General features: G+C 34.3%; 1 protein-coding gene across 2 annotated transcripts in view; it reads right to left on the bottom strand.

Moving 5' to 3' along the window:
- The window catches only part of LOC106463340 (paired box protein Pax-6-like), a 127733-nt gene that overhangs the window by 94947 nt on the left and 7782 nt on the right, over positions 1-25004 (bottom strand). Inside the window, exon 1 of one of the 2 annotated variants that reach the window (XM_022391186.1) lies at positions 19162-19214. The exons of the other annotated variant lie outside the window; for it this stretch is intronic. The gene's annotated coding sequence lies outside the window, so the exon portion shown is untranslated. Of the gene's footprint in view, positions 1-19161; positions 19215-25004 lie in introns of those variants that run through there. 2 annotated transcript variants of the gene reach the window in all.

The raw sequence follows: 25004 nt of genomic DNA, 5'->3' as shown, positions 1-25004 counted from the left end.
CTGTGTATGTGCAAAGGTAACAAATACACCCGTAAGGTCAAAATGCCTAATCTCTCAATTCCTTGATTGTTACTGGCGGATCGATGTCTATGATGTGCAAAGGTAACAAATACACCCGTAAGGTCAAAATGCCTAATCTCTCAATTCCTTGAATGTTACTGGCGGATCGATGTCTATGATGTGCAAAGGCAACAAATACACCCGTAAGGTCAAAATGTCTGATCTCTCAATTCCTTGCATGTTACTGGCGGATCGATGTCTATGTATGTGCAAAGGTAACAAATACACCCGTAAGGTCAAAATGCCTAATCTCTCAATTCCTTGAATGTTCATACAATCCTCTCGATTTCCGTGTTTTTTTTGTGTTTTTTTGGCGTAATTATTGTTAAATTCGTTTATAAGTAAACCAAACTCTGTACTTTTATAATTACCCTTATTTTGATTTTTTTTTCGCATGTCGTGATATTTAATTTTGATGTTAGCGCCTTGACTTGCTGGCACATGATATTGGAGCACATCTGTGAAAGTGGATAACGGTTAAATATTTGTTAAGGCGAATGAAGAATGAGCCTTGACTTGCTGGCACATGATATTGGAGCACATGTGTGAAAGTGGATAACGGTTAAATATTTGATAAGGCGATTGAAGAATGAGCCTTGACTTGCTGGCACATGATATTGGAGCACGTGTGTGAAAGTGGATAACGGTTAAATATTTGATAAGGCGATTTAAAAATAATTGAAATAAAAATGATAGTTTACATATCGCTGATGATGATGATGATGAAGATTGCAAATTAACGGAGAAAGTAAGTGTCAAGGCGGCCGGAATACACAGAGAAATATTGTTACTACTGACTATATCCATAGGGAAGCATTACAACAAACGTCGCCACTGGTTTTTCTAGTATAGTTACTGCTGACTATATCTGCAAGGAAGCATTACAACAAACGTCGACACCGGTTTTTCTAGCATTGTTACTGCTAACTATATTCGCAAGGAAGTATTCCCTCAGACGTCGCTACTGACTTTCTAGTATTGACACTGCTGACTATATTCTCAGGGAAGCATTACTACAAACGTTGCCACTGGTTTTTCTAGTATAGTTACTGCTGACTATATTCGCAGGGAAGCATTACAACAAACGTCGCCACCGGTTTTTCTAGGATTGTTACTGCTAACTGTATCCGTAGGGAAGTATTCCTTCAAACGTCGCTACTGAGTTTCTTGTATTGTTACTGTTGGCTATGTCCGTAGAGAAGCGTTTCTTGGTTATTCTCAAAGTGTAAGATTGCCTTTGTTAGCCTGGACTGTTGACAGTAATAAAATAAATATACGATTATCACACTATGAAACAAAATTTTCTTCTCCTTAGTCGAATTAACAAAAATGTAAGGAATAGGCAATTTTTAAATGTTAAAAACCCGTGAGCCTCCGGGGACTAAAATTCCCTCTTCCCCCAGATGACTTCTCGTGAATCGCGGCTCCAATAAGTAAGGATATATATATTTGACATGGAATGACGAAAAGAAAAACAAATAAATACTAAACTTTTTAGAAACTGTAAGAGACAACAGCATCAGAAGATGAGCAAAAATGTATAACTAAAACAGCGAAACGTCTGATGGATCTATAACAGCGAGTGGATGGTTTTCTGCAGCAAGAACAGAATATATTTTTGATTAAATTGATAGTTTTACGAAGAAAAAGGAGCATCATAGCATCCTGGCTCGTCGTGCAATAGACGACGCTTAATTGATCCCCGCTTTGAATGCTAGCAGCGTAACGATTCAAACATACACTGCCTTGCCGAACAAGAGGTATCTAGAAAGGAAGAAAAAAATGCTGGTGATATTAAAGTTACTGAATAGCCAGCCTAAAGTCCCGACACTAATCTAACTGAAAAGTTGGTTTGTAAGAGAGAGAAGCCCACTAACCTATCCGAACAAAGTCGTGAGGAGGTACAGCCAAAAAAAAAGAAAAGGAAATAAATACTGTGGTTGATAAGCTCAGAAAAATGACATCATCCATACCTGATTGGCGTCATCGTTTAGTTAAGAACTAGAAGAGAACGTACATGTGTGTGTATTTTGTATTTATGCAAAGCTAAGGCTGCCTGTCACCGTCCCTAATTTTGAACTACAGAACAAAGAGTTTGCAGACAGTCAGCAGTACCATACCATTCACGTTAAAGAATTGACTGTTGTTCTTATAGCACACTCACAGCCTAAAATGCAGAAATATTTTGTTGAGTCCGGAGCTCTATCACAGGCTGAGTTCTTGAATATGCATGATATTCTAATTCTGAATATAGATATAAGAATTAAACTAAACTAGCACTTTTAAAACTTTTCTTGAAATCTTGACTGTTGATACCTTACCTTCAATCAGGCCCTAACTTTCTGTAGCATTTATAATTTAATGAAGTTCATTTGGATATGTATTCTCTAGATGTCTCGACGTATGTGATTGCTACAACCAGAAGATAAAGTTGTGCTTAAATTATATCACACTATATATCGACCCTTGAAGTGTTTTGGTAAACATATATGATAATGAAGTTACACAGAATTATACCCAATATTTATCGCTTAGAGTAAGGTGTGGGTTGGTCTTGTGCTAATGAATGCTCTGTATTATAGATCTGGAGAACTGGGTTCGAATTTGTGCGATGAAACAAATATTTCCCGCACTTTAAGCGTTGTGTGCGTCATAAAAGTGACCTTGGATGGTATGGTGCCGCTGATTGGCTACCTTTACTCTGGTCAGTAGTTCAAAATTAGGGACGAGACCAGGTAACTTCCCTCAGTGTATATTTTGGTGTAGATTTTGTCTGTGTCATCTTTGTTTGTAGTTTGTTAATAGGGTAAGTTGAAATATAAAAAACAAAGACAATCCTATCGTGAATGCACTGACTAATTGGGATGCATAGAAATGTAAGACCAATATTTAGAATCTTGAAACGCACGTCTCAAAATATTTTTCGTCCTGTCCTAAACACCCGTAATTACCGAGCCGTCCTATTCTAAACACCCGTAATTACCGATCCGTCCTGTCCTAAACACCCGTAATTACCGAGCCGTCCTATTCTAAACACCCGTAATTACAGATCCGTCCTATTCTAAACGCCCGTAATTACCGAGCCGTCCTATTCTAAACACCCGTAATTACAGATCCGTCCTATCCTAAACACCCGTAACTACAGATCCGTCCTATTCTAAACACCCGTAATTACCGAGTCGTCCTATTCTAAACACCCGTAATTACAGATCCGTCCTATCCTAAACACCCGTAATTACAGATCCGTCCTATCCTAAACACCCGTAATTACCGATCCGTCCTATCCTAAACACCCGTAATTACCGATCCGTCCTATCCTAAACACCCGTAATTACCGATCCGTCCTATTCTAAACACCCGTAATTACCGATCCGTCCTATCCTAAACACCCGTAATTACCGATCCGTCCTATCCTAAACACCCGTAATTACCGATCCGTCTTATTCTAAACACCCGTAATTACCGACGACAACTACAGTAAAATATTAAGAACTACGATGATTTTCTATAATAACAAAATCCTTGTTACCTCAACATTCAGAAACTGCTGTAGATTTGTCAACGTCACTGACAGAACAACCCATTTAGTTGTAGATCTATGCATATGTCATATTGCACAAGGCGACTATATTTAATGCATAGTAATCCACAGGCAACGGAACAAATTTGAATTTAGGGTGGGGCACTGATGATTGGGGAACCTTATTTGCTATGTTAATCATGACTGTTAATTCCAAATTGAAACAGAGCCTTTGTTTGTTTGTAGTTAAGCACAAAGCTACACAAAGGGCCATTCTGTGCTCTTCCCACCACGGGTATCGAAACACGGTTTCTAGCGTTGTAAGTCCGCTGACATGCCTCTATGCCACTGGGGAACAAAACAGATACTTTCATATAATTACTCCCAAGGCTTTATTTCCAGTTCCAAGGGGCATTTCGCTACCCTGTCAAAAGTTGAGGGTGATTGCTCCCATTGCCACCCTTGTTCCGATTCTTATGGCTATTTTTTGTTCGAAAAATCACTTTATTTTTCTGTATATAGCCATTTCTTAGTCAGAATATTTCAATAGGTCCTTCCAATGCGTAATTACTTGACTATGTCGCCACTGCTTCCCTTGTAAACATTCAGTTTATCTAGACGGTTCAAAATCTACAAAAAATATAGTGTTTAATCATTTCCAAGTTTACAAAGAAATCAGTTCTTTCTTGTTTTACGTGATTTCACGGTACGTGTAGAATAAAAAATTCACGTTGCTCACAAAAAATGCGAATATCAAAATAATTGTTACATGTGATAGTTATTTATGTGTATCTTGCTTTTTTCTTTTTCTTTTTGAACTGAGTGGTATCAGCATGATCTCGCAATTTGTGGGGGTCTTAATATACATATCAATGAAAGAATTGGCAAAAATTAACCATCAGTGAAACTGAATATATCAAACAACAAGGGAGGATTGTCCTTTGTACTCTAAATTGTTTGTCGAAAAATATGTACAAATACTCCCTAAAAATTGTATTTACTGAATACACTAACTGTAACGAAGGTTGACAAGAAAGAGGGGGCGCATGAATATATTTTAGTTCACCCAATTTTATCAGTCCTGATTCTTGAAATTAAAGTTTTGTTGATGTTTTTCACCCATGAATATTGGATAAAAATACAATTTCGCTTCAACAGGTCTTTTTTGTAGTATGTCAAACCCCAAACAGCGATCTCCACCTGTTTCAAAGGAACACCGCTTCAATTGGTAGGCTCTCATGCCCTCCAGCGAATAGCACGTGCGCGTGCGGGATATGGATTCGGGCAACAGAATACCGCATGCTTCAAGGCTTTCTTCGCGGTTCTCACGGCCCCCGCGCCAAGGACTTGCTTTTTGCACGTTCTTGTACTCACGTGCGGAGAGTCGGGCCGGCTACCATCGACGCCGACGGTCTTTTTGAGATATGTGACCATCTGCTTCACACAACTTTAAATGGAACTCTACAAAGGTTCAGCATAGTGGTAGGCCTTGTTGACAACTTTTAAACTGTAGCTTTAGACAGAGCAAAAAAAAGAGCCGCACCCTGGGAGTGATATTGCTGGTCGAAGTTAAGCCTTTCCAAGTCGCTGTACAGCTCGATTCTCTATTTCACGCAGGAGTAAACCTCCAAAGACAATTTCGGCCTATCTTTCCAGTCCTGAAGCTCTAGTCTCACTGTTAGACAATGTTAAATTGTTATTTTCAAAGCTCACTAAGACGTTGATCATAAAGAGCATCAAGTACCGTTAAGAAAATATCGTCTTGTTGTTGTTGTTTCTCACAACCCAATCCACTTGAATTCTTGTCAAACAAAATCCGAATTACCATCTATAAGTTTATTCACTGAGTGCAGAAGAAATGGATAAATGTCTCAGTGATTTCTACTATAATCTAGTTTTTGAATGTCCTTTTTTAAAAAAAAACTCAACTGCTAAAGTTAAAAAAAATGATTAGCCACTAAAGTTGTCTCTCGTTTTCAATTTCTTTAAATCCGCATTTTCCCAAAATAAAAACAAGTATGTGAAAGCGACGTTTTATTCTAAATGTTGTAGACCAAGTTTCTTGAGTCAAGGAGCATGGACGCTGTGAAAATATAGATTTTTTTAGATATATTTTACACTCTGATTAATGCTAATTTCTGTACTTTGTGACTGTATAATTGGCCCGGCATGGCCAGGTGGTTAGGGTCGCGGGTTCGAATCCCCGTCTCGCCAAACATGCTCGCCCTTTCAGCCGTCGGGGCGTTATAATGTTACGATCAATCCCACTATTCGTTGGTAAAAGAGTAGCCCAAGAGTTGGCGGTGGGTGGTGATGACTAGCTGCCTTCCCTCTAGTCTTACACTGCTAAATTAGGGACGGCTAACGCAGATAGCCCTCGTGTAGCTTTGCGCGAACTTCAAAAACAAAACAAAACTGTATAATTTGATCATGGCTGGACACTTTTCAACAACATATCTTCCGCTGTGCTAAGTCTTTCTTCTGGACAAAGTAAAAGATAGATGAATGGTGAATATCATAATGTAAGTTAAATGAATTTAAGACTATTTTACTTGTAACAAAACGGTATCAGTTTTTCTGCAGGTACGCCATTGCTAATCTGACTGTCACCCTGTATGATTTATAAACAGAGCAAACAATTGCTGGTAAGATTAACCTCACTTATTCCATAAAGAGTTGTTTTTAGATAAACGCTGTATTGTTTTTGTAACTGAACCCATAATTTAGGTAATTTTGAAACTTCTGTGAGTAAGGAGTTAAAACAAACAGCCAAAACGTTTATTTAAAAAAATATCAACCGAAGTAGACTACTTTTAGCGTTAGAGATTTATTCTTCTCTTATACTACACTTGTATATATTTTTATCGGAATGAAGCTGTTTTAAGTGTGTAGCGCCATCTCTCGAATAAACGTAAAAACTTCTGATTAGGAAGCATCGAAGATTTAATAAAAACGATTACTTTCAGATCGTTTTAAAAGTTACGTTTTTTCCAAAAATATTTTTTGTAGTATAATAAAAAACTAATGTTTTACTACAAATTTATGTAAAAAAACACGATAGCTAATATACTATAAGTTTTAAAACTACGTTTTGGTCGAAATACTCGTAGTATTTTTGCCTGATAACATGAGATATAAATTACATCTGCATACTTCTGTGACGTTATCGTTGTGTTTTTGAAACTACATTAATTTCATAGGTACACAGTTTCAATGGTTGAAAGTCATTTATTAGGAGAAGAAACTTATAAGGTCAACATTTCTCAGTTATCAAAACGATTACATTTCGAAGTGTTACATTTCAACAAACTGGTCAATTTTGATTTGAAAAAAATCCATTTCTAACCCAATAATTTTTCGAATGCATCAAGTCAACGGTTATCAATCTGTGGTCCGTGGGGTTACCTCAGTTTAGTTTTGGGAAATATTATATAATTACTTAAAGAAAGCGGCGCGTAGTGTTTAGATCCCATTGTGGTCCGCCGAGTCCCCTCAGTTTAGTCTGGGGAAAGATTGTACGATTACGGAAAAGTTCCATTGTGGTCTGTGGAAGTTTAAAAGAAAAGAAAAACTTCAAGTTGTTCGCGAACGAAAACGTTTGAGAACCACTGCGGTAAACGGTTATTATCAGGTTCCAACGTTTCGTGTCGGAGAGAAAATAACATGTTCTTCAGTAAATTTTTATAGGTATCGAAAAGGTAAAGTATTGAAATCTATTAACAGCATAACTTCAATTTTATTCGTTTAAGCAATCGATAGCAAATAAGAACATAAATACGTGAAAAAATCAGACATAATGTCACTGAGTTGCGTTTCAACAGTAAATTCTCCCAGTGGGACGGCGGTAAGTTTACTGACTTACAACGCTAAAATCCGGGGTTCGATTTATCGCGGTGAACACAGCAGATAGCTTAGTGTGGCTCTGCTCTAAACAAATAAACAAATGACAGTTTAAAAAAAATCCTCTTAAAATCAGTTTTAAGTCCTGCCGTTTTCTTCCCTGTACGACCATTTGAATCACTGATTTAAATTTTCGAATGCTTATTTTTGTTCTTTTCTTCAGGCTTCAATTATTCTTTATTCACGTTTCTTATTAGCCCTTATGACTGTGCCTACGTTCTACCTTTCGGTTATATGAATGGAAGTGAAAGATTTCGGTGAATGTTCTTATCATAAGGTTCTGTCAACGAACTCATTTTCAGTCAGGCTTTAAAGACTGAAAACACGTGAATAAAGAGCCGTAAAGTTACAGAGTATTAAATGACAATCTGTAGATAGTACAGACGAAATATGATCACGCGACGACGGACAGACTACCTAGCAGCTTTCGTGTCACACGCTTTTGTTGGGATCTGACTCAGTGTGAAGCTGGGAACGTGAAACTATGAACACCAAATCTTGCAACTAAACCGTGGGATACGTTTGTCGACAGAATTCTCTGGTGTTCAGGGTGTACAAGATTAGAAGATTTATCAGGTATAGGGTGCTATGTAGTTCTATGCCACACCCAATTAAATGTATATTAAATTAACGTAATGTATGTAGGGTATATAATGCTTAATTTTCGCGCATATATATATCTGCTTTTCAAAATACATACAACATTTGTTTTCTTTTGTAAAATACAAATTTTAAACTTTCTTTTACGCACCTTTCGTTATGTATTTTGTAAATCTTCTGAAGATATACACGTGTTTAGGCTTAACTATCTTACAAAGAGGAATTTTCAGCTAACTTTCATTCGGAAGTAAAACACACACCACTGTTATCGCGGCCCAGCATGGCCAAGTGGATAGGGCGCTCGGCTCGCAATCTGAGGGTTGTGGGTTCGAATCCCCGTCACACCAAACATGCTAGCCCTTTCAGCCATCGGGGCGTTATAATGTGACGGTCAATCCCACTATTCGTTGGTAAAAGAGTAGCCCAAGAGTTGGCAGTGGGAGGTGATGCCTTCCCTCTAGTCTTACACTGCTAAATTAGGGACGGCTAGCGCAGATAGCTCTCGTGTAGCTTTGCGCAAAATTCAAACCAAACCACTATTATCCGTATCAGTAGTATTCTTTTGCGTAGTTAGAAAATTCTGAGCCGTTCGTCTGCTCTTCACCTGGTCCGCACGATTTACCCAAGATCGGAGACTTCCGAAGTGCAACTTGAAACGTTGGTTTTTTACTTCCCGCAATGTTCATCACCATATCATGCACTTAGCTACAAAACTTCCCTGATATTATTCAAACTCTTAATAATCTTAGTAGCAACATTTTAGCTTGTGAAATAACCAAGGGCTATAATGCCTAAGACGTCGTAGATTGTCGTGAACTAAATATTTGTATTTATGATGACTTGGTATTTTCTATCTTGTGGTAAAGCGGGTTTGATACGCTGCAAAAAAATGTTTGTCAGTAGATTTTTAAAATTAAAATGTTCTTATTAATCGAAAGTGAGATGAGGTCATAGAACATTGTCAGAGAGTATAACATAAATGTTACAGTGCAAAGTGCATGCTTACATTTACTATAGATACCGATCGGTGTTATTATACTATGGAAAATGAACACCGACAAAAATTGAATTGATAATTTAAACAACAAGGCGTCGTTGAACTTTTGACACTGAACTGATAATTTAAACAGCAAAACACTGTTGAATTTGTGATACTGAATTAATAATTTAAACAACAGAACACGAATGAACTTATGACACGGAATTGATAATTTAAACAGCAGAACACGAATGAACTTATGACACGGAATTGATAATTTAAACAGCAGACCACTAATGAACTTGTGACACTGAATTGATAATTTAAACAGCAGAGCACCGTTGAATTTTGTGAAACTAAAGTTATAATTTACAAGCGCCGTTGAATTTAAACTGAATTGATAATCCAGCAAAACACTGTTTAATTTGTGATACTGAATTGATAATCTAAACAGCTAAACACTGTTGAACTTGTGATATTGAATTGATAACTTAAAGAGCAAAAAAACTGTGTTTGGTCAAGCTGTACAGTGCCATTTCTAAGTAAACTACAATAATGAGCTAACATAAGAGTTTAAAAAAGACCAGTAAAATCTCTAGTTTTGAGGCTATTTGTAGTTACAAAACGGACACCAAACAACACATATGAAACTACATTAGATCATCTCACCAATATTTTACTTAAACCCACCCTTTTTTTTTCTTGTACAATTATTGAACATTTACATTTTACACGTTTCGAATAGCCTCGTTCCCAACTCTAGTTCTGTTACAATTGATTTCTTATAAAGATTTCTTGCTATTGACAGTTTTATAATTAAAAGCAGTAAAAAAGATCATTACATGACTGTTAGGGGTCAAGACTATCGGAAAAGTTGTTCCAACTAACACTTGAAAAGTGAAGTTCCATTGATTTTTTTAAACCATTTTTTTTTAAATTGAAAAATCAATTTGTTCTGATACAAGACAGATTGATCATATTATAGATGATGGGTTATGATTACTTTTTAACTATTTCTTTTTTTATATCTTCGAGTGCAAAACTATAGACGAGCACGTGCTGTGAAGAAGTTAAAAAAAAAGGACAAAAGTATTGGCGGTTTTCACTGCTTTTCCCGCTTAAAATATATAATGTCGTACGGTGATTCGCTGTTGCATTGAAATAGATTTTTTGTTTTTAAAATTTACTGAAATTAAGAAGAAAGAAAAACATACACTTTGAATTATTCATTATATTTTGCATAAAATAAAATATAATTTTTAAATATTCACAGGCAATTTGCACCACATTTTTCCTCATGCGGAAAAGACTTAAAAAATTAGATAACCTAAAGCTTTTAAGAACTGTTTACAAAGGGTACAGTAAAATGTGTACACAATGATTTTTTTATATATATTCATGACTTTTTATTAGATGTTGAGAAAGGAAAACATTATTGTGGTCTTGAACAAAACGTTTGCGTATAGTTTAAAATTGTTTTATCTTTAATTATCATTTGCATAGAAAAATATGACCTGCAACGTTCTGTGTACATATTGTACTCATAAATTGACATTTTAAAAGGTGGGTAATAGAAAAATAGTAATCAAGCCATTCTTAGAGATCTATTTTATATATGCACATACATTTGTAGATATACAAAATACTTTTGCATATATAACTTATATAAGTGTATATTTTTATAACTTAGATTTAAAAATATGAAATTAGGTAAGTTTTGAGAGAAGTGGAAATTATTCTAAGAATCCATGAGTGAAAACAAAGCGAGTATGTTTGAATATGTCCATTACACTACATATGTATTGATAATGTTTATTCATAGGATGCTCAAGTTTATATGCAAAATAAATTTTAAAAATTCTGAGCATTTTATGAACTGTTTGTACAGCGAAGAGATCAAGGAAAGTGCATTGCAATGGTGTCTCCAGTGGCTCAGCGATAAGTCTGAGGGCTCACACCGCTAAAAACCGGGTTTCGATACGCAAATAGCCCATTTTGCTAAACAGCAAACAAACAAACAAGGAATTCCATTTGGTTTCAGTAAATGGCATTATGGGACGTCAATTATTCTGATATATCCTGTATTTATGTACATAATGTACTATAGTGCCAGTTATTCTGTTATATCCTGTATTTATGTACATAATGTACTATAGTGTCAGTTATTCTGTTCTATCCTGTATTTATGTACATAATGTACTATAGTGCCAGTTATTCTGTTCTATCCTGTATTTATGTACATAATGTACTAGTGCCAGTTATTCTGTTCTATCCTGTATTTATGTACATAATGTACTAGTGCCAGTTATTCTGTTCTATCCTGTATTTATGTACATAATGTACTATAGTGCCAGTTATTCTGTTCTATCCTGTGTTTATGTACATAATGTACTAGTGTCATTTATTCTGTTCTATCCTGTATTTATGTACATAATGTACTAGTACCAGTTATTCTGTTCTATCCTGTATTTATGTACATAATGTACTAGTGCCATCTATTCTGTTCTATCCTGTATTTATATGTTCGAGCATAATTTACTAGTGTCACATCTAGAATTAGTGAAACACATTTCCACAATCATTAGGTTCGTACAAAATTCATTTCACCTCTATGCTATGTGTTTCACCCTAAACACTGTTCCAAATGTCAATAATGCTTTTACAACCACACTGTATATATTACTCGATCGTGACTTCAGTATATACATCTGGTTTATTGTATTTATTTCTGATTAAAAAAAAATGCATTACAACAGTATCTACGTGAAGAAAACTTCATTACACGAACAAGAAAATTCACTTCGTCTAATTGTTTTTGGAGATGAAATATTGTAACGGGTGGCATGGAGTACCCTTTTGAAGTGACTTTCACAGACTAATGGAAATACCGAAAGTTTACTGCATAGGAGTTACCAGAAGAGGGGTAGTAACGAGCCCCAGAATATATATATATATATCATATTATCAATATGCATTTGACACCTTTGATAATAACTCTTTATTAGGGGTTCTAGACAAAAGCAGTAGGTTTGGCTATAACAATAGAGGCAGTCAGTATTCCACATTACATTTTGATTCGACCTCTGATACTTGACCACGAGGGGTCTCCGCCCCTGTTGCCGTCAGGCCAGAGGAGGAAAAAAAAAGATCCAAAGAATAAAAAGGTTTCTGAAAGCAAGCATGTGTTTGTGGTAAAGCCTGCTATTTATTGAAAGCAACTAGAAGTAACTGTAAAAGTTGAACAAAGCCACGCTGTACACAGTCAAGCCTGTATAGTGGTTGGCGATTCTGTTTCTTAAACGTTTATTTCCGACCATGAAAGCCTATTGATAACTAAAGCTCTGAATCAGTGCAGATTCGCGACTTTTCATGTAATGAGGCGTTAACAAGAGAAGCTTTTTTTTTGCGTTTTGACAAAACCCACCTGGGTGATTGAGCTTTGACAGGTATAAAATTGATTGCTTTATACCCGCTTGGCGTTAATGTCTGCCTTAACTCTCGTCCATATTATAAATAACTTGTATATGCTGATGATAGAATTGATATACAGAGAAGAAGAAGCTGTTGGTAACAAAATGATACCAACACCATCTGTTTCTGCAAGGAAGTTCTGAACTTAAAATTAAAATTGTTATTTATCACCGACATTTGCATAAAAATTAAACAAAAAAGTTAGATTTACAATGACGCAAAATGATTTTTTTAAATAATTGTGTTATTGGATGGCGTTTAACAACTATCTATATATAGATCATACAGAATAACTCGTATTGAAACATACCATTAACACCCTCTACGTGATATCTTACATCAATCCCCTTTAAGACATTATTTTCGTAAATGCCCTTTACGTGATAATTCCCATCCAGGCGATAATCATCATCAACCTACGTTTGACTGAATAATATCTTCCACCATATATGTGATAATTTTCTACCCATGATATTTCTGTAAAAATTTCTATAAAGCTGAATTTTGGATAACTGACACCAAGCCTTAATAGTAACTGTCATCGACCTTATTTACTTATCAGACGTATACCCTGAGAACTGTCAGCTACCATATCTTTGACTCCTCTTCAACTCTTCTTCTTGATAACTGCTATCAGTCCTCTTTACGTGATAACCACAATCCCTCTATTTTTATATTTTCAGTGCCAACAACTCTGTATTCGTAACCTGTCATCAACTCGCTTAACTAACTTTGACGCAACTGCCTTTAACTTTAATTACGTGCTAATTGTCACCAGTCACGTTTTGGTATTATCCTTAGCAAGCAGCTTTTCGCATTGGGATGTAAGAACAAGAACTAATTTAGACCCAATCAGTAACCTGAGTGACTAAAATTACCACACAGATCAGTTAATTCTTGTTCCTGTGAGACCTTTCACAGAGTCATTTGCTTAAGGCTATTAATCTTAGGCTTTATAAGCTGAGCAAATGCAGGTTCAAGAGTGTTACGTTCGACTATACAAATAGTTCATCACATTACAAGTTACTTTCCTGCTCTGATGATGGTTCTCGAGCCCAGGTTTAAACACATAACGTGTAAACGAGCAAACAAGTTTGAAGAATGAGTTCCTGTTCTTTCTTTACGCGGGACCCAGGGAAGGTACGGGGAGGTAGTCTCGAGAGGTTAGACGACCCTCTCGGACAATGTTTACTTTTCGCTTGTGATCTGACAGAATTTTGGTGATATTTCCGGTACTAGAAGTACGCATACAAAAGAAAAGAGAAACAGATTCTGATGTCTCAATCACTTCGTTACAAAAAGTCAAAGAATACAATCAAAGCTTTTATCTCTCTTCAGGGAAAGCGGCAGTGGATGTCGTGTGCCAAAGGACGAACACTTTCTATTCAGTTTTATTTTATATTCGTATATGTCACTTAAAACGGAATATATATATAGTGTATATTAGAGACCAACAGACAAAAATACATTTAACTAAAGGTTTATCCAAGCAAAATGCGTTCAGTTTCATTTATGTTTCGGGGCTAACGAGAACTGGTCATGTTGAAAAAGATCTTTTTTCGTGATCTTTGTGTTTTGGGCTAACTAGAACTGGTCATGTTGAAAGATCTTTTTCGTGATCTTCGAATATACCTTGAGTGAGAAGAATAGAAAAAAAACACACACACACACACAAAAACAAAAACACAACGCTGTGTTACTGCGTTAGCTATGCAATGCAAACGATTGTTTTATAGAAAGGAGTTAAAGTGCAAGTGTTAATGAAATTAACAACCAGAACGAAAACTTTCGATAACAGTATGATCGAGTCATCAAACTTTGATAATCGTTGTACTTTTATTATAAATTCGACTTTTGTACTGATAAAATTAGTCTTTTTTTTTTCATATCATTGTATATCATTCAAGAGTCACTTTGTTGATTTTAGGTGTATATTTCTGTGTTCCAAAATCAGCCTCCTTCGGTTTACATGTTATGTCATCATAGCATTGGTGAGTCAGTAAGTATCAAAATGGTTCCTGCCAAACATGTTCTGGAACTTTAGCTTAATTATTACATTTAAGACCTTGATCCCATTATTTGGTGCCACTATTATGAATGACAAATCACTACAGCGACTTGACCTGATTGTCATCAAACAACAGCATTTACCATAATCTTCATAAAAAAGTATTTAGTTGTCAATTTTCTAAACTTCACTAAATGAAACATTGAAAATACCAATAAATACTTTGAAAAGTTCAACACAGCCTCATTCTAAGAGGTATTCTGTGAGGCATGTTTATGCCTCTCTTGAAAATTACCATCAAACTTGATGAATGTCATTAAGAATATGTCATATCAGTTTTACATACCACAAAATATCGACTTCCCGTAGCTAAATCTAACATAACTATAATAAGATTTACGGATACTTTAACTTTCTATTCTGATGTTTTCACTCTGCCTAGATACGAAACCTTATCTAGATCAGTCCAACACTTGAGATAAAATTTTCAATTTGGTGAATTTGAAAATGGATAAAATGTCTCTAAAATGTTCATCATAGGAACTTGAACTCAAACACATAATGTTAAAATGTTCGACTGGATTTATAGGCACCTGTATTGAAACAAAAACGCGCAATGTGAAAATTTTCGACTGGTATTATAGACACCTGAATAAAACTTGGCTGCTGTATATTTATTAGACAGGAAGCTGAATGTTACAAACTGATTTATCAGAAAGAAGCTGAATGTTGCAAACTGATTTATCAGAAAGAAGCTGAATGTTGCAAACTGATTTATCAGACAGGAAGCTGAATGTTACAAACTGATGCATACTTAACATTTCTGATTAAAAAAAGAATAATCTGTATGTGGGGTAAAAGTTTTTGTTAAATTATGGTGTAATCCAACATCTTAATTGTCTGAACCATATATTGCAAAGTTTACAGTATCACACAAATGTCTGGTAAGCTTGTTCTAGGTTGTTTGATTATTTGAAATTTGAATAACCATGACAATTTTTTCTATTTAAAACATCATCAGAGTATTCATTTATAACAGTGTTTCTCAAACACTGAGACAATATTTTGTTTGTTGAATTTCACGCAAAGCTACTCTAGCTAACCGTCCCTGATCTAGCAGTGTTGGACTTGAGGGAAGGCAGCTAGTCAACTCCACCCATCGCCAACTCATGGAATACTCCTTACCAACGAATAATGGGATTGACCGCCACTTTATAACGCCCTCATGGCTGAAAGAGCGAGCATGTTTAGTGTTACGATTCAAGCCTAACCACCATGCCCTGCCAGATCCAGGGACGCGAAGAACGTGCAAAGTAGAATCATGTGCGACAATTGTAAGTTATTTCAGTAAAATAAAAAATGTGACGTATTTAAGATTATACACGTTGTAACTTACCAGAAAACTGAAGATATAATAACACTTGATAGTAAAAGCGATAATGCATCATTCCTCCAATGGATAAATGTTACACACATAGGAAGAGGCAAGTAAGAGGTAAGTAAAGTCTTATGTTTACTTTTAAAAGTTTCTATTCTAAATACCATATTTCTGCTATTAGGTGTGTTTTTTAACTTGTTTTTATTGCTTGTCGCTGCTGGGTTTGTGTTGCGCAGGGAGCATATTTTAAATGCCACATTTCTGCTATTAGGTGTGTTTTTTAACTTGTTTTTATTACTTGTCGTTACTGGGTTTGTGTTGCGCAGGACGTAGGCCTTATGGGATGGCAAATATATAACTCAAACGTTTGACCTCAATATAAAAAACGATTAAGATCCAATGATTTATAGAAACTGGCAAACTTCCCACGTATAATCAAGCTGTTATGAGAGGCTAGAAAAGTTTTTCATCGTGAATTACGTATTTGCTATTTGGCAAAGACTGCTTATATGGAAATCAAAAGTCATAGAAAACAAAAATGTAAAGAAACTTCATCTATAATCATTTAAATAGTAGTACATATATGCTTAGATAATACACTAAATAGGAAAGAAAAATCTCGCTTGTAAAAAAGTCTACATGCTTTACAGAATGGGTTTAAAATGACGTGTGTTGTTAGGTTTTGAAGCAATACGTTTGATCAGGGAGAAAGGCTGCTTCTGATTAATTATTTATCTTGTTCTTGTTAATATTGTGATGATGACATTAAAGTTATTAAAGGATTCTGAAGACCATAATGTAACTAAAGTTAAAGGGATTCTAAAGATCATAATGTAACTAAAGTTAAAAGGGATTCTAAAGATCATAATGTAACTAAAGTTAAAATGGATTCTAAAGATCATAATGTAACTAAAGTTAAAGGGATTCCGAAGATTATAATGTAACTAAAGTTAAAGGGATTCCGAAGATCATAATGTAACTAAAATTAAAGGGGTTATGAAGACCATAATGTAACTAAAGTTAAAAGGGATTCTGAAGACCATAATGTAACTAAAGTTAAAAGGGATTCTGAAGACCATAATGTAACTAAAGTTAAAAAGGACTCTAAAGATCATAATGTAACTAAAGTTAAAGGGATTCTAAAGATCATAATGTAACTAAAGTTAAAGGGATTCCGAAGATCATAATGTAACTAAAGTTAAAGGGATTCCGAAGATCATAATGTAATTAAAGTTAAAAGGGACTCTAAAGATCATAATGTAACTAAAGTTAAAGGGATTCTAAAGATCATAATGTAACTAAAGTTAAAGGGATTCCGAAGATCATAATGTAACTAAAGTTAAAGGGATTATGAAGACCATAATGTAACTAAAGTTAAAAGGGATTCTGAAGACCATAATGTAACTAAAGTTAAAAGGGACTCTAAAGATCATAATGCAACTAAAGTTAAAAGAGATTATGAATATTATATTGTAATTAATGTAAATGGTAGTTGTGTAATCGCCGTTGCTGAAAAGTGAAACACGGATAACATAATGTGACAAAAATAAATGGTAGTTTTGTATCAGTCTTGAAAAAAAAAACACGATTCTTTATTTGAAAAACGAAAAGACTTGTAAAACAAGATTTTAATTTCAATTTTGTTTTTAAAGCGTTTTTTATTACCAAGTATAACTCACAAAGAATGTTTAACATTGGAACTAATACTAAGTTTATAATTTAGCCGAAATTATTGTTCGTTTGGATTACGTAGTACAAGAGTGTGGAAAACACCCCTTTCAACATGATTTTAAAGTAAAATGCGAACAACAGTTATTAAAAGTTGTGAGAATCCTCATATAAGTAAATTAATGGATAGCAATAGCCTAATACACTTTAGTATTAGTGCCGTTTCTATATATCCGATGGTTTTTGTATAATATAACATAAGAATTAGAGTCCTGGATGTTTACATGAATTAGCTCTAAATGAACTTGGTGCAAAACACCTTATAATATAAGTCAAGTCTTATATAATGAAGGAACATGAACCTACTCGGTATAACATACATAGCATCTATTAGAGTAATTTTCTATGCTTTCAAGAACCTTAAATAGTATGCGAAAAAAAAAAACGTTTCGGATATTTGCACAAATCTATACTAGAGCTACCTGCGCTAACTGTCCCTAATTTTAAACTGACAGACTAGAGGGAAGGCAACTAGCCAACAACATCAACCGCCAACTCTTGGTATATACTCTGATCGAAAAGTGCAATAAAACCGTCATTCTTATAACGCATGGCCCCAAAGTGCAGACCGCGATTGTTTCGGTAACGGTACGCGAACCATGGACCCTCTAATCTGTCGCACAGCACGCCTATTATTTTCTTTTTTGCCTTTTCTTTTGCCTAACAATTTAAATTAATTCAGTATTCTAGATGTCTACACCTGGGTCAAGCACTATAGTCGCCTTGTCGGTGGAGTAATTTGACTCCTCTCTACGTCACTTAGAATTTCCGGTGTCATGCAACGCTATTCTACCAAAGTATCTACTTATCCGGCTCTCACCGCGCAAGAGGAGTCAGCTTTCGACAGCTCTCTTGTATTTCTGCTGCTGTTGAGTTACTTTAGACACGTCAGTCGTCTGTAAAAGTAAAAAAGCTGTGTCCGTATTCTTCGTCAGAACTAGGTATTTATGTATAACCGTCTCTTGAGGGTCAAATGCCCAAAGTACTAGTGGTTTCAATTTCTTTATCTTTATGCAGGAAGTGAGAGGAAATTCTTGTCTGTCAACTGTTCATCTAGTTTAGTGGAACCGGGCTTGTGAGGTGAGATGATCGAGTAAATGAATCGTTATTTTGGAAGAAATCGCTAAAGTCGGTCCAGAAATTGTGCTTATCGCTCTACTCATCCAGGCGAATTGAAGCGCGTTGCGAACATTCAAACTTCTGGCCCGTAGAGATACGCCTCACCAAACGTGCTCACTCGCTATTTGGTTCTGTGAGCTTCGGCACGCGCATTAATGCCCGTGAAGCGAAATGGACGCCAAATCGCTCGTGCTTTAGCGCGCAATGTCTTGGCACGCGGAATCTTCCAGCCTTAGGTGACGCAGGGCGCGTGCCTCTGCTTACACCTCATCAACGCTCAAACCAACCAGAATTGCGAAATGACCTATTAATTCATTTGACTTGAATTTCTATGCTTGCTTGGAGCGTGTCAGGTCGCATTCCTTTACAAAAGTAAGAGAAATTGAAATTTTACACACCTCAGTTTACTAGACGTCTTCTGGTGATGGTGTTAGAGAACGAGATGATTCAGTACGGTTATTTGCATTTCTGTTTCACCTAGCAGCACAAACGTCTAAGCCACGTGTGTCACTCACTCTACGCCCTCTCTCTGCTTAAATAGGAAAACCACATCAAGCCACACTACCGAGAGTCAGAGCACTGAATCCGCCCCCGAAAGACAGGGAGTGCAAGTTGTAACTCGTTGCTATAGCAACCATACATCGATTACCGTCACACTTCAATTTCGTTGACCAATGAACCATTCGCCTGTGCTTGAGTACGCCTGCACGTCACGGGATTGACAAGCATTCTAGGCGGGCGGAGCGGTTAAAACGTTTCCCTTTCACTGGCCCAGTCAGCTTAGTTGATTTGACTTTGTGTCCCTGCTTGCTTGGCATGAAGGTATTTCACAAGAATTACTGAAACAAATTAGCATACAATAATAACTTCTGAAACATCGATGTTCTAGGATTAAATAGGCGTTTATCGAATTGCGTCTATAAAACATGAAGAGTATGTATCCAGAAATTTCATGATTGGGTGATTAACTTTAAAAAGGGATTTATTTCAGACACGAAGAAAAATTCCATATCATTAGCTATTTTGAATAAACAAATATTTCCAGGCTAAGAACATATTTATTGACTTAGACAGCTATGTTCTCTTGATATTGGTCCAAGATAATTATTTTCAAACGTACAAACATTTTAATTATTCGTTAATATTTAATACATTATTTTATAATAATCAATTGTCATCCACTTCCTCACAGAATAATAACTCAATATATAAAACTAAGCGTCTGATAATATATTTTAAACACCACTACAAATGTGAAAGTAAAAATGGTTTTGTTGTTTATTTTAAGGGTTAAGCTGTATGGTTTTGTTGTTTATTTTAAGGGTTAAGGCTGTAATTCACATAATTTCCATATTCATTTGGCTCTAAGAAATCGCGGGCAAAAACTAAAGTTACATTATTGTTGATAAAAGTAGAACAACATACCAAGAAGGAAAAAAAAAAGACTACTGACAATATGAACTGAATACTGCATATTTGAAAGTATTACCCAATCAACGACTGATACAACATTATTTGTTAAAAAGCTGAAATACATTTCTTTAGATATAAATATACTAAACGAAATTGAGCCACTTTGGAGCTCACCATTTACGTTTAAGTTCAAATAAAACTCAGATTAATTCAGAATGATGTACTAATGAAAGGTAATGGTAATTATGACATTAGATACTTTCAGCACTAAGAACTACACGGATAAACGTTTTCATACAGGTTATAAGTAAGTATTAAGAGACTTCACTAAAACACTCCTTTTTAACCTGGCTTTTTACACTGCGGCGTTTTTTACTGCGAACACAGGACTGATGATAGATTTATGTCGATCTGAATGATTTTGAATATGTAGGCTGGAATTAAATTTTCTTTTAACACAGAAAATCTGACATACACACGTTAGAATGAAATAAAATACATATATGTAAGTTTGGATGAAAGTAGATTTTACTTATACTATAAATTTAGATGTACAAAATACATAGTCACGCGTTCTTACGATATGCTTAATGTCTTTAAAAACGCAATAATCAGATCTTTGCTGCTATATATATAAATGTTTAATCTGTTTCAGAACTGTATTATCAGTTATAAGCAGTTTCTATTCATGTTACTCTGATTCCATTTAGAACTACGCCCTAAATCAAAAGCTATATATGTATATGTGCTGCCATCTTTTGGCAATGTTTTTAATCACTATGTTTAGAACTTCCCTCAAAAATTTATGATATATGAGGAATGTCTTTCACCGGTATTTAAGGAATGAAGGGTTAAAAATACAACTGATTTAATATTCGTGTTCTTGCGTCATAAATCTTTCACTAGAGCGTACTTACTCTTTTACAAACCAGATTATACTGTCTGAATCATTTTTAACGCACTTTCAAGACAACTAAGAGAAGATTTACTTATCTTGGAAGAATTGATTCATATTTGTATTAAAATATTTAACGAATTACATTAAAACAAAGTACTTATGAGCAATAATTCAAAATATTAATTTTGTTCTTAATAGAAGACTCATCACATCATTTGTAACGGTTCATGATAACTACCCTAAGAATAAAATGATATTAAAATTTGCTATTACTTAAACTAAATTACTAAATGAAATAAACAAATAAATTAAATATGGCGAATTAAACAACAAAATAAGCCAAATATAGCGAATTAAACAACAAAATAAACTAAATATGGCGAATTAAACCAAAAATAAACTAAATATAGCGCATTAAACAACAAAATAAACTAAATATAGCGAATTAAACAACAAAATAAACTAAATATGGCGAATTAAACCAAAAATAAACTAAATATAGCGAATTAAACAAAAAATAAACTAAATATAGCGAATTAAACAACAACATAAACTAAATATATCGAATTAAACAACAAAATAAACTAAATATAGCGAATTAAACAACAAAATAAACTAAATATAGCGAATTAAACAACAACATAAACTAAATATGGCGAATTAAACAACAAAATAAACTAAATATAGCGAAGTAAACAACAAAATAAACTCAAAAAGAATTTGTAAACCTTTAAATATGAAGAGCTTTTACATACTTCTAGCTTAATTATGACATCAGATACTTGCAGTACTAAGAACTACACGGATAAACGTTTTCATACAGGTTATAAGTAACATATGAGTTACACAGAAAAATTAAACAAAGGTACCATTAACAATACAGCCAATTTTACTAAGTATTGCTGGAGTTCCCTATGTAATTTATATAAATTGATGAGCGATTTTAGTAAATATTTGTTTGTTTGTTTAATTGTAATTAAGCACAAAGCTACACAATGGGCTATCTGTGCTCTGCCCATCACGGGTATCGAAACCCGGATTCTAGCTTTGTAAGTCCGCAGACATACCGCTGTGCCACTGGGGGGGCTAAATATTTGTCATTTGTTTACACTGAGTTTTATAACAGGTAACTAAATCTGATGCAACATGTGGACCCAACTCTTGGTCAACGGTATTAAAACAAGTTGTTCATTTATATATTACTTCTCCTGTTTAGTGAAGTATTAAGACAGGATCTATCATTGGTTAATTTTTCGTTATAGTGAAATCACATGACATAATCAGTCAACTAATTAATTCTTCATTATAGTGAAATAGTACAACAGAATCTACAAACTGAATAATTTTTAATTATAGTTAAATTGCTGATAAGATCTAAAAACGTGTTAAATATTCGCTTCAATAACAAACCAACTGTTAATTCTTTATTATAGAAGTAACATGACTGGATTTACCAATTGGTTAATCCTTCATTATAGTGAAAAAGCATGACAGAATCTTCAAACTGGTTAATTCTTAATTACTGTCGAATAGCAAAATAGAATTCACAAACTGAGTAACTCTTCCATATAGTTTAATATCATGATAGAATGTACTTGTTGATTAATTCATTACTAGAGTGATATAACATGATAGAATATACTCGGTTAATTCTCCATTATAATGAAAGCGAATAATGAATCTGCTAACTGTTATTTCTTCATTATAGTGAAAAAGGAGGACAAAATCTACCAACTGTATTCATTGTTCGTTATGAAGAAATAGCGTGACAGAATATGCCAACTGACAAATTTTTCATTACAATGAAATAGCATATTAGATATATATATATATATATGTATCCACCTGGTTAATTCTTAAAATTAATGAAATAGCACGAATCTGCCAAATGGTGATTTTTTATTTGAGTAAAAGGGTATAATAGAATCTATTATCTAGTTAATTCTGCATTATAGTGAAATAATATGACGAAATATACGAACAGATTAATTCTTGATGGAAATAATGAAATAGTTTAATAACCTACCAACTGGTTGATTCTTCGTTACATTGAAATTGAAGGTAGAATCTATCAACTACTGAATTGTTGAATACAGTGACACAACAACAGAATCTACCAACTGGTTACTTCTTCATTATAGAGAAAAGCATATTAGATATACCATCTGCTTAATTATTCAATATAATTAAATAGCATGAATTTACCAAGTGGTTAATTCTTCATGATAGTTGAATAAGAGGATAAAATCAATCAAGTGGTTAATTTTTTATTAGAGTGAAAACATATGGCAGAATCTAACATCTTGTTAATTCTTCATAATAAAGAAATATCACAGTAGAATAGCATAATAGAATATATCGACTGGTTAATTCTTCGTAATAGTGAAATATAATGATATAATCTAAAATCTAGCACATTTTTCATTACTGTGAATTATAATAATGGAATATGATTACTGGTTACTTATTCATTTTAGTGAAATAGCGGAACAGTATCTACCAACTCGTTAATTCTTCATTATAGCGAAATAGTATGACAGAATCTACCAACTCGTTAATTTCTCATTATAGCGAAATAGTATGACAGAATCTATCAAATGGTTAATTGTTCATTATAGTGAAACAGAATGATACAATCTACCAACTGATTAATTCTTGAATATTGTGAAAGAGCACAATGAATATAATAAACGAACTAGTTACTTCTTCATTATAATGTATTAAATGGTTGGGTCTCTGGAACTCATGACATTTTCAAACACATTTCTCTAAAGTACTTAGGTACCAAATTAATTGTGGGTCAGTAATAACATAAGAACCACAGAAAAAAATTAAACAGAGCTTCCATAAATATTACAGTCAGTTTCACTAAGTACTGTTGGAGATACCTGTGTAATATTACAATCAGTTGGAGATACCTGTGTAATATTAAAATCTGTTGGAGATACCTGTGTAATATTAAAATCTGTTGGAGATACCTGTGTAATATTACAATCAGTTTCATTAAGTACTGTTGGAGATACCTGTGTAATATTACAATCTGTTGGAGATACCTGGGTAATTTATATCGAAATTAGTTATTTAACCTATTTTATGGTCAGTTCTTTACACCGAGTGTTGTAACAGGCAAAACAACGTGGTTAATTATCCATTTTAGTGAAACAGCATAACAGAATGTTTCAGATGGTTAATTCTGCATCATAATGATTTATCATTATAGGATGTACTAACTGATTAATTCTTCATTACAGTGAAATATCATTGCTGATTCAACCAACTGATTAATCCTTCATTATAGAGAACTAGCTTGATGGAAAAAACAGAGGGTTGTTATAAATGGAGTTGAGTCAGATTGGATTAATGTAACGAGTGAAGTAACTCGGAGCTTAGTGTTAGGACCTTCGCTCTTTTTGATTTCCATCATAAATTATCAACAGATTATTTAAATTTGCTGATGACATTAATGTTTTGGGTGTTGCTAGCTGTGAAATGGTGGTGCTGCTTTACCAATAGATTTAGATTATTTGGCGAGTTGGACAGTTGGCTTTTAAATGTAATACATATAATCTAATTAACAGTTGAATTATCTATTCCACTGTAAAGTTTCTCTAGAAATCGTATCAGTTTTATCTGGTTGTCTGTAACAAATTTCAACTAAAAGCCTTCTCCCCTTACAATCACTAACGGAAACCCAAATAAAATCAACCTTTTAATGACAGTAGCTTTTATATTTTCAACTTGAAGAACCTGTAACTCACACTTTACATGAGAGAATAGAGAAACTTGTTAATTCTTCCATATAGTGAAATTGTATGGTCGAATCTACTAACTTGTCAAGTCTTCACCATAGTGAAATAGCATGGCACAATTGACTAAGTGGTAAATTCATCATAGTGAAATAGCATGACAGAATCTAGCATCCGGTTAATT

This window comes from Limulus polyphemus, unplaced genomic scaffold (genome assembly GCF_000517525.1).
Source record: "Limulus polyphemus unplaced genomic scaffold, Limulus_polyphemus-2.1.2 Scaffold52, whole genome shotgun sequence".
NCBI classification, from domain to species: domain Eukaryota; kingdom Metazoa; phylum Arthropoda; class Merostomata; order Xiphosura; family Limulidae; genus Limulus; species Limulus polyphemus.
This window is presented reverse-complemented; position numbering and strand designations above follow the sequence as displayed.